This window comes from Schistocerca serialis, unplaced genomic scaffold, assembly GCF_023864345.2.
Source record: "Schistocerca serialis cubense isolate TAMUIC-IGC-003099 unplaced genomic scaffold, iqSchSeri2.2 HiC_scaffold_167, whole genome shotgun sequence".
Lineage (NCBI taxonomy): Eukaryota > Metazoa > Arthropoda > Insecta > Orthoptera > Acrididae > Schistocerca > Schistocerca serialis.
This window is the reverse complement of record NW_026047727.1, coordinates 75,001-82,500: the sequence shown is the minus strand read 5'-3', so window position 1 is coordinate 82,500 and position 7,500 is coordinate 75,001. Positions and strand designations below refer to the sequence as shown.

General features: G+C 52.9%; 1 pseudogene; it reads right to left on the bottom strand.

The window, feature by feature from the left end:
• Positions 1–7,500, bottom strand: part of LOC126443670 (large subunit ribosomal RNA) — a 10,503-nt pseudogene that overhangs the window by 2,425 nt on the left and 578 nt on the right.

Below are 7,500 nucleotides of genomic sequence, written 5' to 3'. Positions count from 1 at the left end.
CCACCAACAGAGCATCAGTAGGACTAGTGCCAAAAGCGCCTACACATCTTACCAGCACATTTCTCTGCACTCGTCTGACCGTCATTGCTGGTTTCACCAAGGCTAGCCTGTGGGCCCACACACTTGCACCGTACCCAACTATAGGTGCCAATAAACAATTATGGTACATACGCAGTGCTTTCTGCGGCAAGTGAAAACGCCGCTGCCCTATAGTTATTAGTTTGTTAATCAAGGCCAAAGCCTTTGCAGCTGTCTGCTTGATATGCTCACCAAAATTCCAATTTTCATCCAGATATACACCCAAGTATCTTGCGGATACTTGTCTGGAAACTATAACATCATTGATACGTACTGTTGGGTCTCTGTTAAGCTTACCCTTCAGCAACATGTATAGTGATTTTCTAGGTGCCACTTTCAATTTTGTTTGATTACACCAACCCTGTAACAGCCCAACAGCTACTCTAGCACGTTCTTCAATTACCAATCGGCTGTTCCCCTCCACAAGCATAACAAGGTCGTCCGCGTAGGCCACGACACCCAAGACTGAGGAATCCCCTTGCAAGATGTTCAGCAAGGGTTCCATTGTAATATCCCAAAAAACTGGGCCAACTACAGATCCCTGGGGACAACCCCGGGTTATTTGCTTGGACACCACAGCCCCGGGAGCCGTGATCCTAGCCAGTCTATTATTGCAGTAGGCCTCCAGACATCGATACAGCGGCCCTGGGCACTCAATCTCGCGCAAGCGCGAGAAGAGCGCCGGCCACCATAGGTTGTCGAAGGCCCCTGAAATATCCACCATGATACCCAGAACATACTTCGCACTGGCCGAGTGGACAGCCCGAGACACCTCATTGATCGCGTCCTGTGTGGAGCGACCCCTGCGGAATCCGAACTGCCGATCACTCATGCCATGCAAAGCCCTGTGGCTCAAGAGTCTGTCAGTGAGCAACTTTTCGAAAGCTTTCCCCAGCACATCCAAAAGGCAGATCGGTCGATAAGACTTGGGCAACTGCGGATCCTTGTCAGAGCCCTTCTTTATTATCACCACATCCGCTATTTTCCATCTGCTCGGATATGTTCCCAATTGTAGACATGAGTTATAAATTTTGACCAGATCTGGAGCAAGCTGAGGGGCGAGATATTGTAGTATTTCCACTGGCACCCCGTCAGGACCGGGCGCCTTCTTCCTGGTAAAAGAGTGGAGCGCTGCTACCACCTCCTCAAGAGAGAAAGGGTACACGTGTGCTCCATTTTCGTATGGTTCCAATAACGTAGCTCGTATTGCCCGCTGCTCCTCAGTATCCTCCTCAACGACGTCGTCCGGCAGCAGAACTTCCATCAAAACATTAGCTGTCTCTTCCCAAGTCTTGGTGCACCGCCCATTTTCCAGCTGCAGAGTAGACAGCATCGTGGGAGATCTGATCTTCTCTCGTACAAGCTTGTACGGGACCCCCCAGGGGTCCAATCCCAGCTGCTCATTCACAAAGTTCTGCCATGACTGCCGTCTTAGACGTTGTACGGACTCCTGGTATCGAGCCTTGAGGCGACGGTAAATCCTTAGGTGGTACTGTCGTTCTTCTTGTGTGAAGCCCCTTTGGTAATTACTTCTTGCCCGCCTGACAGACCGCCTGAGCTCACTCAGCTCTGGGGGCCATGGAGTAGCCTGTTTGCGAACAAACCTTGCTACCCGAGGAACGGACGTAGCAATAGCCGCCTCAATAGATGCCACTAGTTCGTCTACCGCTTCATCCACGTTATGTATCTCCTCCTCTGATCCAAGCCCTGGAGGACGAAACTCCTGTGCCAGCCGGTTCCAATCCGTCTTTCGATAATTATATCGTTCTACCCAGTCCCCGAGATCTTCTTCAACTTCCATATGGTAATCAAAGAAAATACAATTGTGGTCACTTACAGTAAGATTACTTACAACTCTCCAGTTTCTAATGTGCGGTGCTGCACTTAGAGATGCAAGCGTAACATCTATATTGGAAACAGCGCCCGCCCTTCCTGAAAAGGTAGGCGGATAGCCAGGTTGGTTTATAACATCTAATTGCATCTGCATTATGAGATTCTCCAACTCAACACCTCGCTCATCCTGTTCCACACTAAACCACAAAGGGGACTTTGCGTTTGCGTCCATACATACAATGACCGGCTTTCCTTGTAACATTCTTAAGATCCAATCCAACTGACTGAGAAATCCCATGATATGTTGTCTGAATTGACAATATACATTTACAAGGAATACTAAATGTGACATCAAGTTAAGTTCAACAACAATTACGTGATCATTACAAAATTGTGTTAACACAGTTGTTCTAATCAGCTTATTCAGAACTACAACAGCGCTCATAGGATTCTCACCGGAGAATACCACTTGCGCAGTTGCAGGAAATCCAGGAATCCGACCAGCACAGGAGGCGGGTTCTTGAATTACTAAAATGTCCAACATGTCATCTTCCGCAATCCTTCTTAACTCTTGCGTAACCAAATGGCTACGCATTGCGTTTATCTGTAGTACCTTAAAACTCCCCATCAACCAGGGGGGTAAAAAACATGCAGGCGACTGGCGGGCCAAGGTTTCGAGAGATCTACAACGTTTCTACCGTACATTTTAACCATGTCCCGGTATATTTTTTCGAGATCGAATTTACGGCCCCGCCTGGCAAACACCTGCTCCACCAACTCCTTTAAATCATCAGATTGCGAAGGAATATTTGCCACGTGCAAACTTATACAATCCACGTCCTCCAAGGCTGGATAAGTAATATCTTGGCCATGTCTATGTCCAGTCCGAACAAGCTGCCTCAGTGCAACAGTCAACAATGCTGGTTCCTCAAGCCTGGTTAACCGCAACTTATGTTCAAAATCATTATACACGTCTCCAGGACCAACTGCATTATAAAAAGTGCTTGCACCATTCAACTTAGCACTATTTACAATATTTACATTAAATCTACAGTTACTACCATCACCACCAACATCCTCAGTAGAAACTGTACTCGACTTTGCACTATTTACAATATTTACATTTGATCTGCCACTACTACCACCACCACTACTACCACCGCCACCGTCTTCATTAGGGACTGTACTCGGGCCTTGATCTGTAGTCTGTGAGTCTTGCTTCGCCGGCTCCTCCATCTTGGTTCTTGACAGTCGACTAGTTAGCCGACCGATCGCCGTCTCCAAGTCGACATCTGTTTGGATGCCGACGTCGACCATCGATCCTCCAGTGGCGCCCGGAACTTCTTCTGGGCTGTACAGTGTACCTGTGGACAGAGCCTTACTAATTAACTTGCCCCGTTCCGCGTCCCTTTTAATTTTACTCGGAGATTTCTTTTTCGGCGCCTTAAGGGTCGCCATAATCAGTTCGCTGAATTATTCTGTCAAGGAACATGCGGTAGGTAGGGCAGTCTTTAGGTCCACCACACTTTCTTCCCCGCTTCTTACACGGTATACAGACCTGGGGTTTGTCCTTATTAGGACAGGCCTTCCTTTCATGACCCACCTGCCCACAATGGGCACACAAGGCATGTTCTTCCTGACAATACTTATTTGTATGGTTCAAGTCTTGGCACTTGGTGCAACGCGGCACCGCCAAGTAATCTTTAATATTTAACGCTGAATATCCGACGTACAACCTGCCAATTCTAGTAAGAGGCTTCCAAAGTTCCGGAGAGACTTCCACCACATGGTGAACTGTAAGTTTCTCCCTTGGTCCGACTTTAAATCTGAGTCTAAACTGGCTATCGAAATCCTCCCTTGTCATAGTCATGTCGAAATTCTGCACGTATATGGAATCCAACAAGCTGTCCGCACTCATATATGTCGGGACATCGTATAGACACATCAAAGGCCTTCGCCTCCTAGGCGGTTCGCATTTGACCTTCTCAGTTAACTGAGGATTTGTCATAATACGCTGACTGTCTTCTTGAGTTGCCGTTTCCACGATCAGTACATTTTTTGCAGTTCTTACTGTATTTATTTTAATCTTGTCTCGCTTGGGATTTATACACTTCTCGAATGCAGTCTTGACTGCTCGAATATCCTCCCCCTCTTTTGGCTTGATAAACACCGTTGGGACAACCTTCTTGATATTTTCCTGTATTGTCTCTTTTGCCGATGGCGCCTTGACCACAGGGGTACTCGCGACCGCGGCATACGATTTTGCAACTGGTGGCTGACTCCTGAGGCGTTCATTTTCCTTCTGCAATTCTATCAATCTCCCCTCTAACTGGGAATGAGCCATTGCCCACCTAGCAACACAATCCCGAATATTATTTATCGCCTGATTACTAATTTTGCCGTTCTTTACACTGGAATCCAGTAACTTTAAGAACCGAGCATGACGCTCGGCTACAGATGAAGCATCATCGTAATTCAAATCGCCTTCAAACGCATGGTCACTCTCTACTTGTTCAGCCATCTTGACGAAATGAAGAGAGTGAAAAGGAGGCCCGTCTCTTTCCCCGGACCGGCCTCTCTGGCATGGGGGGAGGCTAAATGCAGCTCGCTCACCGGTCACGCCCCTCGACCAAGAGCTCTCTACAACTGAGCTGCTAGGTTTAGCACGCCGTGGGTACAGCGCACTAGTCCTCTTCGATGGCTGCATCATCGAAGTTTTCTCCCGCTCCCTTACCGGCGAATGCCCCCCGCATTCCGGGAGAGCGGATTCACTCCCCGTCCTTCGCCCCCTACTAGGCCGAGTTCCCACCAAAAGGCTAAAGACCCGGTCCTACTCAGGTGCCGGGCCGGTCCCCCAGACGTTCGGGGGTCTGGACCCATCTAACCTAACCGGGGACATGTCACCACGCCCCGGCTTGGCGGATCATGCCCCGGAATTCCAGGGGCAGGGCGGGCAACCTTCGCCGACTTAGGCCAGGATCCCGCCGCGACAAATGCAGCCACCGGTACCGGTGTGCAAGTTATTCAGCACACCGTCGCGCCCCTGCCCTTCGGTCGCCCGAAGGCTTAACAGCTGCACCGCGAGAAGGCGGGCAGGGACACTTGGGAAGGAGAGGCTAAGATGTTCGAGTCGCATCCTTCCCCTGCTGCCTATTACCAACCATGAGCCCCCACAAATCGGGGCACATAGCATGAGACAGCCGCAGCTAGTAGATAGGGACAGCGGGAATCTCGTTAATCCATTCATGCGCGTCACTAATTAGATGACGAGGCATTTGGCTACCTTAAGAGAGTCATAGTTACTCCCGCCGTTTACCCGCGCTTGCTTGAATTTCTTCACGTTGACATTCAGAGCACTGGGCAGAAATCACATTGCGTCAACACCCGCTAGGGCCATCGCAATGCTTTGTTTTAATTAGACAGTCGGATTCCCCCAGTCCGTGCCAGTTCTGAGTTGATCGTTGAATGGCGGCCGAAGAGAATCCGCGCACCCGCGCGCCCCCGGAGGAGCACGCTAAGGCGGACGCGGCCTCGCAGCAAGGAAGATCCGTGGGAGGCCAAGGCACGGGACCGAGCTCGGATCCTGCACGCAGGTTGAAGCACCGGGGCGCGAACGCCGCGCAGGCGCGCGCATCCTGCACCGCCGGCCAGCACGAGGCCGACCAACGGCGAGAGCAGACCACGCCCGCGCTAAACGCCCGCACTTACCGGCACCCCTACGGCACTCACCTCGCCCAGGCCCGGCACGTTAGCGCTGACCCACTTCCCGACCAAGCCCGACACGCCCCGATCCTCAGAGCCAATCCTTATCCCGAAGTTACGGATCCAATTTGCCGACTTCCCTTACCTACATTATTCTATCGACTAGAGGCTCTTCACCTTGGAGACCTGCTGCGGATATGGGTACGAACCGGCGCGACACCTCCACGTGGCCCTCTCCCGGATTTTCAAGGTCCGAGGGGAAGATCGGGACACCGCCGCAACTGCGGTGCTCTTCGCGTTCCAAACCCTATCTCCCTGCTAGAGGATTCCAGGGAACTCGAACGCTCATGCAGAAAAGAAAACTCTTCCCCGATCTCCCGACGGCGTCTCCGGGTCCTTTTGGGTTACCCCGACGAGCATCTCTAAAAGAGGGGCCCGACTTGTATCGGTTCCGCTGCCGGGTTCCGGAATAGGAACCGGATTCCCTTTCGCCCAACGGGGGCCAGCACAAAGCGCATCATGCTATGACGGCCCCCATCAACATCGGATTTCTCCTAGGGCTTAGGATCGACTGACTCGTGTGCAACGGCTGTTCACACGAAACCCTTCTCCGCGTCAGCCCTCCAGGGCCTCGCTGGAGTATTTGCTACTACCACCAAGATCTGCACCGACGGCGGCTCCAGGCAGGCTCACGCCCAGACCCTTCTGCGCCCACCGCCGCGACCCTCCTACTCGTCAGGGCTTCGCGGCCGGCCGCAAGGACCGGCCATGACTGCCAGACTGACGGCCGAGTATAGGCACGACGCTTCAGCGCCATCCATTTTCAGGGCTAGTTGCTTCGGCAGGTGAGTTGTTACACACTCCTTAGCGGATTCCGACTTCCATGGCCACCGTCCTGCTGTCTTAAGCAACCAACGCCTTTCATGGTTTCCCATGAGCGTCGATTCGGGCGCCTTAACTCGGCGTTTGGTTCATCCCACAGCGCCAGTTCTGCTTACCAAAAGTGGCCCACTTGGCACTCCGATCCGAGTCGTTTGCTCGCGGCTTCAGCATATCAAGCAAGCCGGAGATCTCACCCATTTAAAGTTTGAGAATAGGTTGAGGTCGTTTCGGCCCCAAGGCCTCTAATCATTCGCTTTACCGGATGAGACTCGTACGAGCACCAGCTATCCTGAGGGAAACTTCGGAGGGAACCAGCTACTAGATGGTTCGATTAGTCTTTCGCCCCTATACCCAGCTCCGACGATCGATTTGCACGTCAGAATCGCTACGGACCTCCATCAGGGTTTCCCCTGACTTCGTCCTGGCCAGGCATAGTTCACCATCTTTCGGGTCCCAACGTGTACGCTCTAGGTGCGCCTCACCTCGCAATGAGGACGAGACGCCCCGGGAGTGCGGAGGCCGCCGCCCCGTGAAGGGCGGGGAAGCCCCATCCTCCCTCGGCCCGCGCAAGGCGAGACCTTCACTTTCATTACGCCTTTAGGTTTCGTACAGCCCAATGACGCGCACATGTTAGACTCCTTGGTCCGTGTTTCAAGACGGGTCGTGAAATTGTCCAAAGCTGAAGCGCCGCTGACGGGAGCGATTATTCCGCCCGAGAGCATCCCGAGCCAACAGCGGCGCGGGTCCGGGGGCCGGGGCCAGGTAGGTCCGTCATCCGGGAAGAACCGCGCGCGCTTGCCGGGAGCCCGAGCGCCCAAAGGGGCGAATCGACTCCTCCAGATATACCGCCGGGCAGCCAGCCAGGACACCGGGGCTCTGCCCAACAGACGCGAACCGAGGCCCGCGGAAGGACAGGCTGCGCACCCGGGCCGTAGGCCGGCACCCAGCGGGTCGCGACGTCCTACTAGGGGAGAAGTGCGGCCCACCGCACACCGGAACGGCCCC